An 18,546-nucleotide genomic window follows, 5' to 3' on the forward strand; every position below is an offset into this window, starting at 1 on the left:
AGGTAAGGTTTAAAGGGTGGAGCTCTGTAGCGACCAGCATCCAACCCGTGAACTGTATGTAACCTGCTATGTGGGGAAGTAGTGTGTGCAGCTAAAAGTGGGAAACAATTCCACAGCAGGGAAGTGGGATATGTGCTGAGACAGAAATGTTGTGTAACTGAACTGCTAAAGGGGAAGTGGATGTACTGAAACCTGCAAGGTCATGATGTCTATCCTGTTGTTAAGTTTGTAGCTGACACGCCATGTGGGCTGGTTACTGGGAGATCAGGGGTCAGCAGAGTGATGTAATGCCTTGTTATCAAACAAGGGCTGGAGAACAGAGAACTAGCTATGCAATGTGGTCGAAACTTGAGGGATGAGGCTACCAAAAATAGGCAGATGTCAAAACCAGTGAAAGGTTGACCGATTGTGCCTGACGTAGCATGCCCACGGCGTTAGCAACAGCTGACTGACCAATCACTGTACATCGAGTAGTCAGGTCTGGACCATCCCGAGCTTATCACACAAGTAACATGCATGGAGCAGGGTATAAGAAAGTGTGCTCCAAAGTGCTAGCTAGCTAACTCAGGACTAAGTGGTCTGATCAACTACTTGGAGAACCAAAAGGGGAGGACTGATCGTTTGCTCCGTTTGACTCTTGGATGAACCTAAGTAACCTAGTTTACGTGGATGCGTGAGTATAATCTCTGTTGAAGAGAAGATTTTGAAACGCTGAATAAACGTGCTATGTGTGAACAATAATTCAGTAGTCTTGAGTTGTTGATACCCAGAGTAAACCTCCGGACCAGAAGTGGGGATAGACTACACTGGATAGGTGGAAAGATGGAGGAGCCGAGACCATTGTTGGCCTGCAGTGCTGTACACTCTGCACGGTGAGTGTGTTGCTGTCACAGTGGTTAGCACCGCAGCCTCACAGCTCCAGCGACCCAAGTTCGATTCTGGGTACTGCCTGTGCGGAGTTTGTAAGTTCTCCCTGTGAACGTTTGGTTTTCCGCCGGGTGCTCCGGTTTCCTCCCACAGCCAAAGACTTGCAGGTTGATAGGTAAATTGGCCATTATAAATTGCCCCTAGTATAGGTAGGTGGTGAGGGAAGGTGGGGATGTGGTAGGAAGATGGGATTAATGTAGGATTAATATAAATGGGTGGTTGATGGTCGGCACAGACTTGATGGGCCGAAGGGCTTGTTTCAGTGCTGTATCTCTAAATAAACAAAAATAAATAAAATTACCAGGTGACCATAATGCAGGGTGGCATTACCAGGTGATCATAATATTGGAGGGCATTACTTGGTGACCATAATGCTGGGTGGCATTATTGGGTAGCCATACTGCTGGCTGACATTACGCGGTGGCCATACTACTGTGTGATCTGCATGGGTTAACATACTGTCGGTTGAGAATGTTGACTCTCAGCCAGGGTGGGCACTGAGGGCCATTAACGAGGAAGCCAAGGCGAATAGCAAAGGCAAAGCTGCCAAGGCGACTTCATCTCTGCAAGGGCAGTGCTCTGGAGGCCTCCTGATCATCTGGCAATGAGTTCCATACATCTGATCCCAACATTCATATCGAGAGGGCCATCGCTGGATTCCCCTGGGTGCAATGTGTGATAAAAAGCACACATGTGACCATCAAAGCTCCCACAGAGCAGCCGTTTGCTTGCATCAACAGAAAGGGCTTCCATTCAATCAACATTCAACTGGTCCGTGACAACTGAAAATGTTTCCTGCAGGTGTGCGTCCACTTCCTGGGAATCAGCCATGATGCCAACATACTTCTACAGTCCCAGGTACCACAGCTTTTCAGTCCGCCTCTCACCTTCAGGGATGGATTCTTGGGGACAAGGGCTACTTATTGAAGACATGGCTACTGACACCTGTGAGGAACCTTCACACTACAGCGGAGGAGAGGTACAACCGCTGTGGCCCTGCAGTATATCCCAGCGAGGGTCTCATGTATCATGGTGGTCTGCTGTGCTCTGCACAATATCACTGCAGTGGGGAGGCCTTGAATGAAGAGGACATGATTGATCTCCAGTCCTGAATCGATGAGGAGGACACGGAGGAGGCGAATGAGTAGGCAGCACTGGATCTTGAACCCCTTACACCAGAGACCAGTTATATTGAGAGACAAGCCAATGAGACAAGAGACAATCTCATACTTACCCACTTCCAGACACCATCACGGCCACTCAAAGTGAACTCAAAAAAGACTCACCTCAATGGATTCAGTCTGTCACCTTCTTTCTGTTTGGGTTCCATGTCGAGAGCCCAGCTTAATCACACGCTCTCTCACATCTGAGGCACTTACCAAAGGATGTCTGTGCCTACACTGGCCCAATGAGGCAACAAGGGTGAAGGCAGCAGCTCACAATCAAGGAATGAAAGAATAAGCATTTCCCACAATGAATGTTAACTTCAATAATGAGAAAACTGTATAACACAAAACAAATGGTAAATATCAAACACCTCTGAATCCCCTCGTGTGTCTCGGTGATTTGCTTTATATGTTTACGAGTGCTCCTGTGAGGTGTGATCCTGGCAGCAGCTGGGCTGGAGGCAGGCTGCTGATCAGGCTGCCCCTTGGCCTGGGATGACTTTAGCAGCTGTCCTCTGTCTGCCTGAGGCCTGGAAGGCCCCGGCAGCCTGGGGGTGTCCTGGACTGGTGCAGGACTCTCTTCAGGCATCGTGGCTGCTGGAGCTGGGCTCATTTGGCGGAGGGGCTGAGGAGTCAGTGTCCACACTTGGAGTGTCCTGAGGGAAGCCCCCAGCTGTGGAGGGCAACCTCTCCTCCTCTCTTGAGCCTTCTTGAGCCTCCCTGCTCACCGGAGAAGGACCAACAGCTGCAGAAGGATCTGGGTTCCTATTCCTTCTCTCACCTTGTCACTGCTACATTGAGCTCATTGTTAAGACGATGGTGTACAGGTCAGTGCAGATTTGTAGGATCTGGCTCTCCATGAGGGTCACTAACCTCTCATTGGAGGAAGTCATGCACTCACACGCCTGTGACATGACAGCACTCATGAGCTGGATGGACTCCTCCATTGTCCGCTCAGGGCTGTGAATGACCTCTGGCAGCTCTGTCAGATGTTGCCTTCCCTCTCCCTGAAACTCCAGCATACCCTGCACTGTTAACACCAGAGTCTCATCATCATCCTGGGGCTCAGTATGGACCTGGACACCCACAGTCCTCTGACTGTCAGAGACCTCGGCTGTCTCAGCCTCAGCCAGCTGCTCAGGTGTGTATGTGGTGCTCTCACCAGTGGCACTGATTCCAAAACCGAGTGTAAACTCACCGAGGTGAATGTATCTGTGCTGGTGGAAGGTCCAGGAGGGTCATGTGATGGTGCATCCTCTGACTGCTCCTCCTCCTCTGAGGTTGATGGCTGCCCACCTTCATCAGGAAACTCTAGTGGACGTCGCCCTGTATGAGAGAGCACAGACATTTCTGGGTTACGCTGTGCAGATCTTGTCATGCCATCCATGTGTGATGTGGGTCTCCAGATGTGTGGTGGATGTTGAATGACGACAATTCTCACCCTCTTGTGTGGAGACTCCAGTCTCACAATCCACTATTGAGTGTCCGCCCTGGATCCTCACTAACTCCAGAGACTCCTCCTCAGCCGTCGGCAGGGGACGAATATTTGGAATTCCTCCGCCAGTCCGTGAGCTCTCCCTGTTGTTATGGACCAACTTGTCCTGCAAGTGGAAAGAGGGAGATAGGATGAATTTGCAGGATGAGCTAGAAACAGTTCTGCTGGTGGCAGCCCCTCGCCCCTTGCTGGGGTTTCCTCTGTGGCTCATCCCCACGTCAGCTCTCAGGGGAGGTAATATGGGTGAGCTGTGAAAGAGGATGGCCTGTGGCTGAGATACAGCCATGCATCTGGCAGGATGTGATAATGCCTAACCCCCTTTGCCAGCTCCTTTCTGGTGACTCCCTCCCCATGTTGCGCTGCCTCTCGAATAGCCACATGCAAGCCCCAAAGAGGAGAGAGGTATGGAGCACTCACATTGGCAGAACAAAGGAGGTCATTGAGTCATCGAATGGTTACAGCACAGACAAAGTCCATTCAGCCCGTCGTGCCTGTGCCAGCTCTCTGCAAGAGCAACTCCGCTAGTCCCATGCGTTTTTAAAAATTTTCTTTTGCTTTAGACACAGGTGTTGATTATTCTGCCATTGGACCATTTAGCCCATCATGTCCATGCTGGTTCTCCGTGGAGCAATCCAGTCAATCTCATTCCCCCACTCGATCCCATGAAAATGTATTCCCTTCAAGTGGCCATCCAACATTCTTTTGTTGTTATTGATTGTCTTCACTTCCATCACCCTCATGGGCAGAGAGTTCCAGGTCATCACCACACGCTGCGTAGAGAAGTTCTTCCTCATATTCCCCCCTCTTGGCCAAAACCTTCAATCTGTGTCCTCCAGTCCATGTACCATCAGTTAATAGGAACAGTTTTTCTTTGTCTAACAGGGGCAGCACAGTGGTGCAGTGGTTAGCACCGCACCGCAGCCTCACAGCTCCAGGGACTCAGGTTCAATTGTGGGTACTGCCTGTGCGGAGTTTGCAAGTTCTCCCTGTGACCACGTGGGTTTTTGCCGGGTGCTCCGGTTTCCTCCCACAGCCAAAGACTTGCAGGTTGATAGGTAAATTGGCCATTGTAAATTGCCCCTAGTGGAGGTAGGTAGGTGGTAGGGAATATGGAATTACTGTAGAGTTCGTATAAATGGGTGGTTGTTGGTCGGCACAGACTCAGTGGGCCGAAGGGCCTGTTTCAGTGCTGTATCTATGAATAAATAAATAAATATATAGGTCTGTCATAATCTTCTACACTTCTATTAAATCTCCCTTCAATCTCCTTTGCTCCAAGGAGAAGAAATCCAGCTTTTCCAACCTAACTTTGTAACAAAAATCCCCCATCTCTGGAACCATTCTGGTAAATCTTCTCTGCACCCTCCCATGGAACCTCACATTCTTCCTGAAGAGTGGTGACCAGAACTGGACACAATACACCAGTTGTGGCTGAACCAGAGCTTTATAAAGGTTCAGCATAATTTCCCTTGCTCAATATTATTCAGTTCTGTTTCATGCCAATTACCTTACTGTCTTTACTAATCTATTTCTGCTTATCCTTACAGAGTATCATGTCTTCCACCCTAAAATTCTGTTTCTCCTTTTCTATGATGTTAGCTGTGTCTCAGTCAGTAACAATCCAGCTTTTAACAGGCAGAGTTTGTGATCTCAAATCTAACTCCAGAAACTTGAGCACAAACTGATATCCCAGTGAGGCACTGAGGGAGTGCTGCATTTTCAGAGGTGCCGACTTTTCGGTGAGATGGCAAACTGAGGTGCATGGCAGCATTTCGGAGAATAGCAAGGGAGTTATTCAATGGTGTCCTGATTAATATCATTTAAGAATAGATTGTCTGCTCTTTATCACATTGCTGTTTCTGGGATCTTGCTGTGCGCACATTGACCTTTTTCTACATGGGACGACCTGCACGACGACAGTGACAACATTTGGAAAGCCCATCATTGGCTGGCAAATGCTTCATAACGTCCTGTGGTTGTGAAATGCAAGTCTTGATTTTTTAATTGTTATCAGTGTCTGTGTGATCAAAAAAATCATGAGTACAAAGTTTAAATCAATTTTGATTAAAAATATGTAAAAAATCTATATTCCAGCATTGTATTTAATAATCTACATCTGCCTATCCTTACAGATATAATATCTTTGACCCAGAAACTGACACCACAATCTCAGTCACTCAGACAATCTCAGCCCAGTTCTGATGAAAGGTCACAGACCAGAAACATTAACTCTGTTTCTCTCCCCTCAAACGCTGCCAGACCTGCTGAGTATTTCTGGCATTTTGTGTTTTTATTTCGGATTTCCAGCATCCACAGTATTTTGTTTTTGTGTTACTTTGAAAGGTAAAACTGATCCACCTGACGACAATTCACACCGGAGTCGCCCATGAAATGATTCTGTATAATGTTGATGTAATGAATACAGACTCCGATCACAGAGCTTCCTGTGGGGAACTGGGGATATGAAAACCAGAAGACTCTACAGGAATTTCCCCTGGGATCACAAATTCACAAAATCTACCTCTTATATATCGATTCATTTTCATTGTCTTTCTGGAAAATAAATTTGAAGCAATTTAAACATCAACCCACAGCTACACGACTGGGTCAGTTATGAGGTCGTTCCCTGGCAGGTCACGTGACAGCTGGAGCCACAAGGCATCACAACCAGATTTGTAACTGGATTAAAACCCGAAATGCTGGCACAATGGCTTTTCAAATAAAGCTGTTGCTGCTTGAAAACACAGCAGTTAAAACTTTCTGCCTGACCATGAGGGGAGCAAGGGAGAAATTTACAAAACTAAATCCTTTAACAAAATAGTTCAAAAACCATTAAAATAGAAATCCTGTGAGGAAAAGTCAAGTTATTATTGAGAAATCTGTTGCTGGAACTTCATTGGACAGCAGAGAAATCGGGTGAAGAAGACGAGTAAATCAACATCAGAGAACAAGTCAACATCAAAACTGGATCAACTCTAGTGAAGATCAATGAGTAAAAGCTGAGAGCTCCGTGCTCTCAAAGATCATCAGTTCATCAAGTGGAGATATTGTCTGGATAAAACAACCTGTTTAGAACAGATTTTATTGAACTGAGTTAAATAGAAAAGTCATTGAAGAACAAGTGAGTCAACTTTGTAGTTTTTTTGAAGTTCCAGTTTGTTGAGAAATTGAATTCTAACAAACTAGAAATACAGTGAAAATGAATTGATAATTAGGGGACAAAGTTCGACTGTCATAGAAATAAAGTGGAACAATTAAATCACAAACAAGAACTGGAGTGAAGTGAGAGGGCTCAAGTACAGAGAGAGTGAACTGTGAAACAGAGTGATTACAAACTGGTGAAAAAATTAAAATGTGGATTTGTTGAGAGTGGGAATGAGGTGCAGAGGGGGAAGGAGCTGCTGTGTAATTTAAACCGAGGGACAACAGCAAAAGTACAAGAGGGAAGGAGCAGAGCACTCTAAGTAAGGAGAACTTTAATTAAATCGACAGTTCATTTCAGTATAATGTTAGGACAGCTGAGAGCCGTTGCCTGCACATCCTGTGTCATGTGGGAACTCCAAAGGAGGCTTATGATAAATGTCAGATTCATAATGCAGTAGAGAGCCAAGCAGATTCCAGAAAGTACAGAGGAGAGCTGAAAAGGGAAATGAGACTGAAACAAGACTGTATCTGAAAAGATTAGTGGGGAACATAAAATGGGACACTGAAAGCCGCAGACTTGACTCCAGGATGATGTGCTGCATCCCTGGTGCCAGAATCAAAGATATCACTCAGCGGCTGAAGAGCACTCTGAAGGGGCTGAAGAGCACTCTGAAGGGGGGATGGTGAACAGCCAGTAGTCGTGGTCCATATCAGTACCAACAACATAGGGATAAAGAGGAATGAGGTCCTGTAGGCATAGATTAGGGAGCTCGGAAATAAACTAACAAACAGGACCTCAAAGGTAGCAATCTCTGGATTACTCCACGTGCCACGCACTAGGGAGTATAGAAATAGAATAGAGCTGATGAAAGAGTGGCTGTAGAGATGGTGCAGGAGGGAGGGCTTTAGATTACTGCAACATTGGGACATGTTCTGGGAGAGATGGACCTCTACAGGACAGATGGGTTTCACCTGAACAGAGCCAGGAGCGATGGCCATGCAGAATGGTTTGCTAGTGCTATTGGGGAGGGTTTAAACTAAGGCGGCAGAAGAATTGGAAACAGGATGTAGCATTATAGTGGAAAAATAAGGTGCACAAAGATTTGGGACAGACAGATCACACTGGATTTGGAAATAGGGAGGTATTAGGTGGGGTCAGAGTAAGAGGGAATGCAATAAGGTCTAAACTAGGTTTACTGTGCATGTACATAAATACACAGAGTGTGGTAAATAAGGTCAGAAAACAACAGGCCCAGATAGAGAAGTGGGAATATGATGTCATGAATACATGGTGTTCAGGAAAGATAGGAAGGAAAGAAAGGCAGTATTGATAGAGGAGAATATTATGGTGATGGAGAGAGAGAATGTCCGAGAGGGGTCAAGAACAGAATCGATAGAAACAATAGAGGTACCATTACACTACCAGTGTATTCCACAGGTCACCAACTAGTGGGAAAGAGATCGAGGAACAAATTTGGAAGGACGTTGCAGAGAGGTGTAAAAACTATCGAGTAGTTATAATGCGGGAACTTTAATTATCCAAATATAGATTGGGATATTAATAGTGCAAAGGGCAGACAGGGGTTCCGAAGAAGGGTCACTGACCCGAAATGTTAACTCTGTTTCTCTTTCCACAGATGCTGCCAGACCTGCTGAGTGATTCCAGCATTTCTTGTTTTTATAACAATATCAGCTAACATGGGGACCAGGAGGGGAAGTTGGGTTTCAGTGATCGTAATGTTATTGGACATCAAGGGGAGATGGTTAGATTGACTCTTGTTAGAGATGCTCATTGGCTGCCATTTGTGTGGTGTAAATGTTGCTTGCCACTTAATAGCCCAAGTCTGGATATTGTCCAGGTCTTGCTGCATGAGGGCACGGACTGTTTCAGTATCTGAGGAGTTAAGAATGTAACTGAACACTGTGCAATCATCAGTGAATATCCCCACATTTGACCTTATTTTGGAGGGAATGTAATTGATGAAGCAGCTGAAGATGTTTGGGCCTAGGACACTACCCTGAGGAACTCCTGCAGTGATGTCCTGAGACTGAGATGATTGACCTCCAGCAAACACAACAATCTTCCTTTGTACTGGGTATGACTCCAACCAGTGGAGAGTTTTCCCCCTGATTCCCAATGACTTCAATTTTACTAGAGCTCCTTGATGCCACAGTCGATCAAATGTTGCCGTGATGTCAAGCACTGTCACTCTCACCTCACCTCTGGAGTTCAGCTCTTTTGTCCGCGTTTGGACCAAGACTGTAATGAGGTTAGGAGCTGAGTGACCCTGGCGGAACCCAAACTGAACATTGGTGAGCAGGTTATTATCACATGTTAGCACTGTAGACGACCCTTTCCATCACTTTGCTGACAATCGAGAGTAGACTGATGGGGCGGTAATTGTCCTGCTTTTTGTCTGCATGACATACCTGGGCAATTTTCCACATTGTCGTGTCGATGCCCGTGTTTTAGCTGCACTGAAATAGCTTGTTGAGTGGTGACACTAGTTCTGGAGCACAAGTCTTCAGTACTAGTGCCAGGATGTTGTCAGGTTCCATGGCCTTTGCTGGATCCAATGCGTTCAGCCATTTCTTAATATCGCATGGAGTGAATCGGATTTGAATGGCGATCTCAGGAGGAGGCTGAGTAAAATCATTCATTCAGGATCTTTGGCTGAAAATGGTTGTAAATGCTTCAGTCTTGCCTTTTGCACTGATAAGCAGGGCTTCCATCATTGAGGATGGAACCTCCCACTCTTGTGAATTGTTAATTGTCCACCAGCATTCAGGACTGGATGTGGTATTACTGCAGAGCTTTGATCTTATTATTTGGTTTTGTGATCGCATAGCGCTGCCTGTAGCATGCTGATTCCACTGTTTAGAATGTTTATAGTCCTGCATTATATCTTCCCTGGGTTTTACCTCATTTTTATGCATGCCTGGTGCTATTCCAGGCATGCTCTTCTTCACTCCTCTTTAACCAGGGTTGGTCCCATGGCTTTATGGAAACTGGCTAGCAGGGATGAATGGGCTCTACCTTTTCCTGTGTATCTGCTTCCAGGCGTAGAATGGTCTCCACCTGGTCGTATGTTACAACCTTGAGGGGCTGAATGGCTTCCTGTCCCGGTGCAACCAGGTAAAGCTGCTGAATAGCCTCCACGCGTTTTTTTTTATTGGTTCATGGAATGTGGGCAATGCTGGCTACGCCGGTATTTATTACCCATCCCTAATTGCCGTTGAGAAGGTAGTGGTGAGCTGCCTTCTTGAACCGCTCAGTCCATGTGATTGGTGCAGTTACACCCACAGTGCTGTTAGGGAGGGAGTTCCAGGATTTAGACCCAACAACAATGAAGAAACGGCGATATAGTTAACATGCAACAAGACTGATGAGCTGAATGTCTTCCTCGTGATTCTGGACAACAAACTCGAGCGTCTGAATTCCCTACTCTTGTTCTTGTGTAACAGGCTCAAGGGCCTGAATGACCTCCTCTTGTTCCTGTGTAACAGGCTCAAGGGCCTGAATGGCCTCCTCTTGTTCCTGTGTAACAGGTTCAAGGGCCTGAATGGCCTCCTCTTGTTCCTGTGTAACAGGCTCAAGGGCCTGAATGGCCTCCTCTTGTTCCTGTGTAACAGGTTCAAGGGGCTGAATGGCCTCCTCATGTTCCTGTGTAACAGGCTCAAGGGCCTGAATGGCCTCCTCTTGTTCCTGTGTAACAGGCTCAAGGGCCTGAATGGCCTCCTCTTGTTCCTGTGTAACAGGCTCAAGGGCCTGAATGGCCTCCTCATGTTCCTGTGTAACAGGCTCAAGGGCCTGAATGGCCTCCTCTTGTTCCTGTGTAACAGGCTCAAGGGCCTGAATGGCCTCCTCTTGTTCCTGTGTAATGGGCTTGAGGGGTGAATGGCCTCCTCCTGCTTCTTTATAACAGGCTCCAGAAGCTCGTCCTGTTCAAATACAACAGTCTCATGGGCTGAGTGGCCTCCTCCTCTTCCTGTGCAATAGGCTCGATGGGGCAGAATAGCCTCCACCTGTTCTTGTATATCAGGATCGAGGGGCTGAATGACCTCCATCTGTTCCTGTGTAACAAGCTCGAGAAACATAGAAAAATAGAGTGCGAAATACAGTCGTGTAGCACAGATTCTAGCGGCATTCTGGAAACTACCTCAGGTTTCCTTGTGCGCGATGCTCCGCTGATCACTTCCTGCACGGCCCATGCGGTGTTAATGAATTGAATGGTGAACACAGGAACGTCCCCTGTGTGAGCCTGAAGACCTTGAATGGAGGCTATCCTGACATCAGTGACCTGAATGGACTGATACATCACCAGGATCCCAAATATGGTCAACACATGTGCTGGCAGAGTCTTCATTAATCACTCCTGAAACAACAAGTGTTATGAAGCAAGATGGACCCTGTTCTGGGGCTATTTAAAGGGACATTCAGCAAGTTCCAGCTGAGGTGTTTTACACTGACTTGTGCTGAGGTAAAGTTTGTGGAAGCACTGTGGTGAGTTACTGCAGCAATTTGGAGAGATTTCCTGTACACAGTAAGGGTGGAAAGACCAGTGTTTTGTATAGGTATGGGGGCAGTTGTTGTTGTACTGCTTGGTCTGCAAGATGAGCAGGACATGGAGAGGAGGAGGCAGAGAGAGATTTCTGTTTTGAACATGTGGTTAATTTTGAAAACACATTTCACTATATCTGCCTGTAATCAGATTGTGATTTAAATTTTAGCTATGTTTAAAAAAAAATCCTGATGGTGTATTTCTCCACTCGCTCAGTTTATAAACACTGACTTTTAAAGGACCACAACAACACTGTTATAGTTAAAAAAAGAAGTAGGGTTTATTAACACACTCTCAAACTCGGGGCGGGGAGTTGATTAACTTTGCAATGAATGCTCACAAACATACAGGAAAGGTAAAGGCATCAAAAACGGCAAGGATATTTACCAAGTAGGATATAGCTCAATTAGAAACTGACAGGAGTCCCAGTTTAAACCAAAGCTGGAATTAACCAATTGGAAATGCTGAGTGCAGTTGGAGTTGTAGGTAATCTCTTCTCTTTAACTTTCTTCTTTTGCATTTTCAGAGACAAGCTGAGGAAGCTTAGTTTCTGATTTCACCCTTTCCAACGAGAGAGAAACTGGCAGAGATCAGAGACAGATTTCTTGCTGCTTTTCAGACGGTGGCTTTTTCTTCTTCTTACAGGCCCCGGAGATAGTGAGGTGCATGGTTTCAAGGCAGCTGCTTCTTGTACAAGCTGTTCTCTCCAACTGAAACTATTTCTAAATTGGACAGGCAAAAACAGGTGGTTTCTAGGTCATGTGACTGAGCCCCTTCAAGTAGCTGTCCCACCTCCTGTTGGTGAAGTGATCTCCATCCTCCATTTTAAACAACATGAACACAGAGTAAAATAGCTCAACATGTTGTGTGTATAGAGATCAGAGAAAACAAATGGCTGCTCTCAAAATCAAAAGATTCTTCAGTAAAGACATACTGTACCCAGAACCAAAGGATCAACATGCACATTAAGGACTGAGTTTTCAACTTATATTTATCCTAGTTCCGACTATTTTCACTGAATGGCAGCTGACAATAACACCCAAGTACACAAAAATACTATAATTTACAGTTGTTCTCATCCTTTTGTGACATCATTATTGATTGTTGTGAAACCCATCTAGTTCACTAAGCCCATCAGGGAAGGAAATCTGCTGTCCTTACTTGGTCTGACCTACATGTGACACCAGGCACACAGCAATGTGGTTGACTCTTAAATGCTCTCTGAAATGTCCTAGCAAGGCATTCAGTTGTAACAAACTGCTACAATGTCTAAGGAAAGGAATGAAACTGGACAAAACACCCAGCATTGACCTAGGTACAAGAAACGACAACAGCAAACCCAGCCCTGTTGACCCTGCAAAATCCTCCTTACTAACATCTGGGAGCTGGTGCCAACATTGGGAGAGCTGTCCTACAGAATATGCAAGCAAAGGCCTGACATAGTCATTTTCATTGAATCATACCTTGCAGACAACACCACCATCACCATTCCTGGTATGTTCTGTCCCACTTGCAGGATAGACCCACCAGAGGTGGTGGCACAGCGGCATACACTCAGGCTGGAGTAGTCCTGGGAGTCCTCAACATGGACTCCGGACTCATGAAGTCTCATGGCATCAGGTCAAACGTGGGAAAGGAAACCTCCTGCTGATTGCCACCTACTGTCCTCCCTCAGCTGATGAATCAGTGCTCCTCCATGTTGAACAGCACTTGGAGGAAGAACTGAAGGTGGCAAGGGCACAGAATATACTCTGGATGGGGGACTTCAATGTACATCAAAAAGAGTGCCTCGGTAACATCACTGCTGAACGAGCTGGCAGAGTCCTAAAGGACATAACTGCAAGTCTGGGTCTGCGGCAGATGGTGAGAGAACCAATAAGAGGGAAAAACATACTTGACCTCGTCCTCATCAATCTACCTGTCGCAGATGCATCTGTGAATGACAGTATTGTTAGGAGTGACCACCGCATAGTCCATGTGGAGACAAAGTCCCATATTCACATTTACCCACCAACGTGTTGTGTGGCATGACACCCATGCTAAATGGTATAGATTTCGAAAAATTCTAGCAACTCAAACCTGGGCATCCATGAGGCGCCATGGGCTATCTTCAGCAGCTAAATAGTATTCAACTACAATCTGTAACCTCATGGCCCAGCATATTCCTCACTCTACCATTTCAGATCAACCCTGGTTCAATGAGGAGTTCAGGAGGGCATGGCAGGAGCAGCACAAGGCATACCTCAAAATGAGGTACCAGGACTACTTGCATGCCAAACAGCGGAGGCAGCATGCACTAGACAGAGCTAAGTGATCCCACGACCAATGGATCCGATCTAAGCTCTGCACTGCTGCCACATCCAGTCGTGACTGATGGTGGAAAACTAAACAACTAACTGGAGGAGGTGGCTTCACAAATATCCCCATGCTCAATGATGGGGAAGCCCAGCACATTAGTGCAAAAGACAAGGCTGAAGCATTTGCAACAATCTTCAGCCAGAACTGCTGAGTGGATGATCCATCTCAGCCTCCTCCTGAGGTCCCCAGCATCAACAAAACTGGTTTTCAGCCATGTTCGATTCACTCCACGTGATATCAAGAAATGGCTTAAGGCAATGGATACTACAAAGGCTATGGGTCCTGACAACATTCCCGCAATAGTACTGAAGACCTGTGCTTAAGAACTATCTGCGCCCCTCGCCAAGCTGTTCCAGTACAGATACAACACTAGCTTCTACCCAGCAGTGGAAAATTGTCCAGGTGTGTCCTGGAAACAAAAAGCAGAACAAATACAACCCAGCCAATTACTGCCTCATCAGTCTACTCCCGATCATCAGCAAAGTGATGGAAGGGGTCATCAACAGTGCCATCAAGTGGCACTTGCACTGCAATAACATGCTCACTGACTCTCAGAACTCCAGAGCTGAGGTGAGAGTGACTGCCCTTGACATCAAGGCAGCATTTGACTGAGTACGGCATCAAGGAGCCCAAGCAAAACTGCACTCAATGAGAATCGGGGGAAAGCCTCCACTGGTTGGAGTCATACCGAGCGCAAAGGAAGATGGTTGTGGTTGTTTGACATCAATAACCTCAGTCTCAGGACATCACTCAGTGTAGTGTCCTCGGCCCATCTATCTTCAGCTGCTTCATCAATTACCTTCCTTCCATCATAAGGTCAAAGGTGGGGATGTTCGCTGATGTTTGCCGAATGTTCAGCACCAATCACAACTCCGTAGATACTGAAGCAACCTATGTCCAGATGCAGCAAGACCTGTACAACATTCAGGCTTGGGCTGATAAGTAGCCAATAACATTAACGCCACACAGGTGCCAGGAAATGACTATCTCAAGCAACAGGGAATCTAACCAATTCTCGTTGACATTCAATGGCCTTACTGTCGCTAAATCCCTCACTACCAACATCCTGGAGATTACCATTAACCAGACACTGAACTGGACTAGCCACATAAATACTGTAGCTACAAGAGCAGGTCAGAGGCTGGGAATTCTGTGGCACGTAACTCACCTCCTGTCTTCCAACCTATCCACCACCTACAAGGCATAAATCAGGAGTGTGATTGAATACTCTCCAGATGCCTGGAAGGGTACAGCTCCAACAACAGTCAGGAAAGTCGACACCATCCAGGACAAAAGAACCAGCTTGACTGGCACCACATCCACCGCCTTCAACATTCACTCCCTCCACCACTGATGCACAGTGGCAGCAGTGTGTACCATTTACAAGATACACAGCAGCAACTCACCAAGGCTTCTTAGACAGCACCTTCCAAACCCGCAACCTCTACCACCTCGAAAGACAAGGGCAGCAGATGCATGGGAACATCATCACCAGCAAGTTCCCCTCCAAGCTGCACACCAGCCTGACTTGGAACTATATCACTGTTCCTTCACTGTCGCTGGATCAAAATCCTGGAACTCCCTTCCTAACGGAAATCTGGGTGTACGTACACACCAGGACTGCAGCAGTTCAAGAAGGAGGCTCATCACCACCTTCTCAAGGTTAAATAACGATGGGCAATAAATGCTGTCCTAGCCAGTGACACCTACATCCCATGAATAAATAAAATTACAGACTTCTGGGGGAGAGAATTACAAAGATTCATAACCTTCTGGTGGAAAGAATTTCTCCTCATCTCAGTCCAAAATTGCCATCCCCACACCCTGTGATTATGCCCATCGTTCTGCATGATCCAGCCAGGGGAAACAGGCTCTCAAGCTCTACCTTGCCAAGCCCCATCAGAATCTTATATGTTTCAATGAAATCAACTTTCATTCTTCTAATCTCCAGAAAGCATCGACAAATTGTAAGACATTTGGATATCTCTTGTATTTTTGTTATGCTGTGAGGCATTTGTTAATCGCACTTGCATTTTTGTTTGTAATTTGAACTATAGAGTGGACCAGAGTGTGGGGCTCATCAGGTGGTAAAAACGTGGAGACGAAGGACATCGGGCGAAGGGAAGAGAATTCTGACTGAAGACATCATCTTTGGGTTTCATATTGGACTTTTTAAAATAAAAGACAGTGCAACTAAACAAGTACCCCCACATACACACAGACAAGTCAGGACATGCCACTGAAGTGGTAGCCCAGGCTGTTAGATCATCAGACAGTCTGTCTACAACCAATCTCATGGACAATGGCCTTTTGAAATTTCTGTGAATAGTTCCCTTCTTACTGTATCCGGATGCGAACATCAATTGCACCTAAGACGCCCCGTTCCCCCTCCTCCACGCTGAGAGCAGATGACTCGAAAATTGGTGGTGTCGTAAATAAGAAAGGATTACAGGACGATATAGATGGGCTGGTAAGATGGGCGAAGCTGTGGCAAATGGAATTTAATCCTGAGAAATGTGGGGTGATGCATTTTGGGAGGACTAACAGTGCAAGGGAATAAAAATAAGACCCTAAGAAGTACAGAGTGTCAGAGGGACCTTGGTGTACTTGTCCATAGATCACTGAAGGCAGCAGCACAGGTAGCTAAGGTGGTTTGGAAGGCATTTGGGATACTTGCCTTTATTATCTGAAACATAGAATATAAGAGCAGGGAGGTTATAGTGGAATCACTCAGCAGGTCTGGCAGCATCTGTGGAAAGAGAAGCAGAGTTAACGTTTCGGGTCAGTGACCCTTCTTCGGAACTCCATGCTGCCAGACCTGCTGAGTGGTTCCAGCATTTCTTGTTTTTATTTCAGATTTCCAGCATCTGCAGTATTTTGCTTTTATTTTAGAGGTTATAGTGGAGCTGCATGAAATGCTAGCTAGGCCACAGCTGCATTACTGTGTACAGTTCTGGTCACTACACTATAGGAAGGATGTGGTTGCACTGGAGAGGGTGCAGAGCTGATTCACCAGGATGTTACCTGGGCTGGAGCATTTCAGCTATGAAGAGAGACTGAAAAGGCTAGGGTTGTTTTGCTTAGAGCAGAGAAGGCTGAAGGGGGATCTGATTGAGGTAGACTAAATTATGAGGGTCATTGATATGTTAGATAGGAAGAAACTTTTACCTTAGTGGAGGTGACAATAACCAGGGGGGTAGATTTAAGGTAAGGGGCACGAAGTTTAGAGGGGATTTGAGGAAAAGAAAAATCACCCAGAGGGTGGTTGGAATCTGGAACACACTGCCTGAATGGGTGGTGATTACAAACTTGTAATTACAAAATTACAGTCCAGGTAGCCTGGAATATGTGTGAATGGTTTCATTCTTGCCGAATAAAAATGCAAATATCACATCCATGGGTGGCAAGCACTGAAGACCCATGCACCGTGCAGATGGTCTTGGATAGCCAGGTTGGGATTGATAAGACACTGAAACCCAATCGGATGACCAAATTTGAGACATTACCTTATATGTCAAGTGACCATGGTCAGAAAGGCGTGTATAGCCACAGCTCACAAGGACATTGTTGCCTCAGCCGGGAAGCATGATTTGGTCAGTCACAGGAAGTCGTGCAGAAGAATTCATTCAGCGGATCTGACCACCCAGGAAAGAGCTGCTGTACGCAGGTCGACTAAGCAACTTGTGTTATAAGCATATACTATTGTTTGGTGAGTTAATAAAAGTGTTTTTAGATAAAGTAGAAATTGTATCCAAAGTCTGTTTCATGCGATTGATGCTCAGTATGTGGTCAGGCCCTTAGATAGAAGGGATACCCCCTTTTTAATAGTCTTACCGTGTCGACCGTGTCAAACATTGCAGAGAGACTGAGGAGATCTTGTGGAGGGATTGTGCACCACAGTAACAGTCACAGAAGGTGTGATGTTTCACTTTGTTTGGGAGCATTTGAACATTGTGACCGGGGTGGAAACCTGATTGAAGAGATGCAAATGTGAAATTGTCGGAAGGATGTGCATGGATTTGGCAGGTAACAACATGTTGAAGGGATCTGGAGAGGAAAGAGAGGTGAAATATGAGATTGAAGCTTTTTTAAGAACAGAGAGGTTGTGCCTAGACCTTTGAGGAAGGGGTAACAAAAGTGGATTTGAAAGGGATGGGGAAGAAGATGAGAAGAGGGACACATGTCAAGTATCAACTAATATGGGGAAAAAGACAAAAAGTAGTTCTTATTTGAGTGGAAATAAGCTCAAGCTGCAGGAGGTGACTTTCATGGACTAGACAATTTTACATAAAGATTGAGAGGAGATGGGAGAGAGATTGATGAAAGCAGTTGGTTCATGACAGAAAGGGTTGGTTTGGTGGACAATCGAAGGCTGATTTCAACAGGAGCAGGTGAACAAAAACAAGAAATGCTGGATTCACTCAGCAGGTCTGGCAGCATCTGTGGAAAGAGAAGCAGAGTTAACGTTTCGGGTCAGTGACCCTTCTTCGGAACAGGTGAACAGTTGCTCTCAAAGTTAGAGGCAAAGAATCACTGAGTTCCTCGCATGCTGTTGAAGGTGAGGGAGGAGGAGGCAAGGGAGAGGGGTTTATAAAGTCTGATGGTAGTGAAGAAGAGACACAAGGGATATCTTTGCATTCCAGGATGACCCTGGAGAAATGACCACATACAGGACAGTGAGGCCGCTTCTTGTGGTCCAGTACAAACCAGTTGTGGAGCAGAAATACTCAAGAATCCATCCCATGGACTTGGGACAGCAAATAGGAGGCCAGAACAGGACATTCTATGAGTGAAGGAGACAGTCACGGCACTGGCAAGGACTAGATATTTCTCTTACATTTGAATCCACTTTTGCCTCTTTTAGTGGAACCTTTTCCTGCATTTGTACCTTTTC

Source organism: Heterodontus francisci, chromosome 5, assembly GCF_036365525.1.
Source record: "Heterodontus francisci isolate sHetFra1 chromosome 5, sHetFra1.hap1, whole genome shotgun sequence".
Classification (NCBI taxonomy): Eukaryota; Metazoa; Chordata; class Chondrichthyes; order Heterodontiformes; family Heterodontidae; genus Heterodontus; species Heterodontus francisci.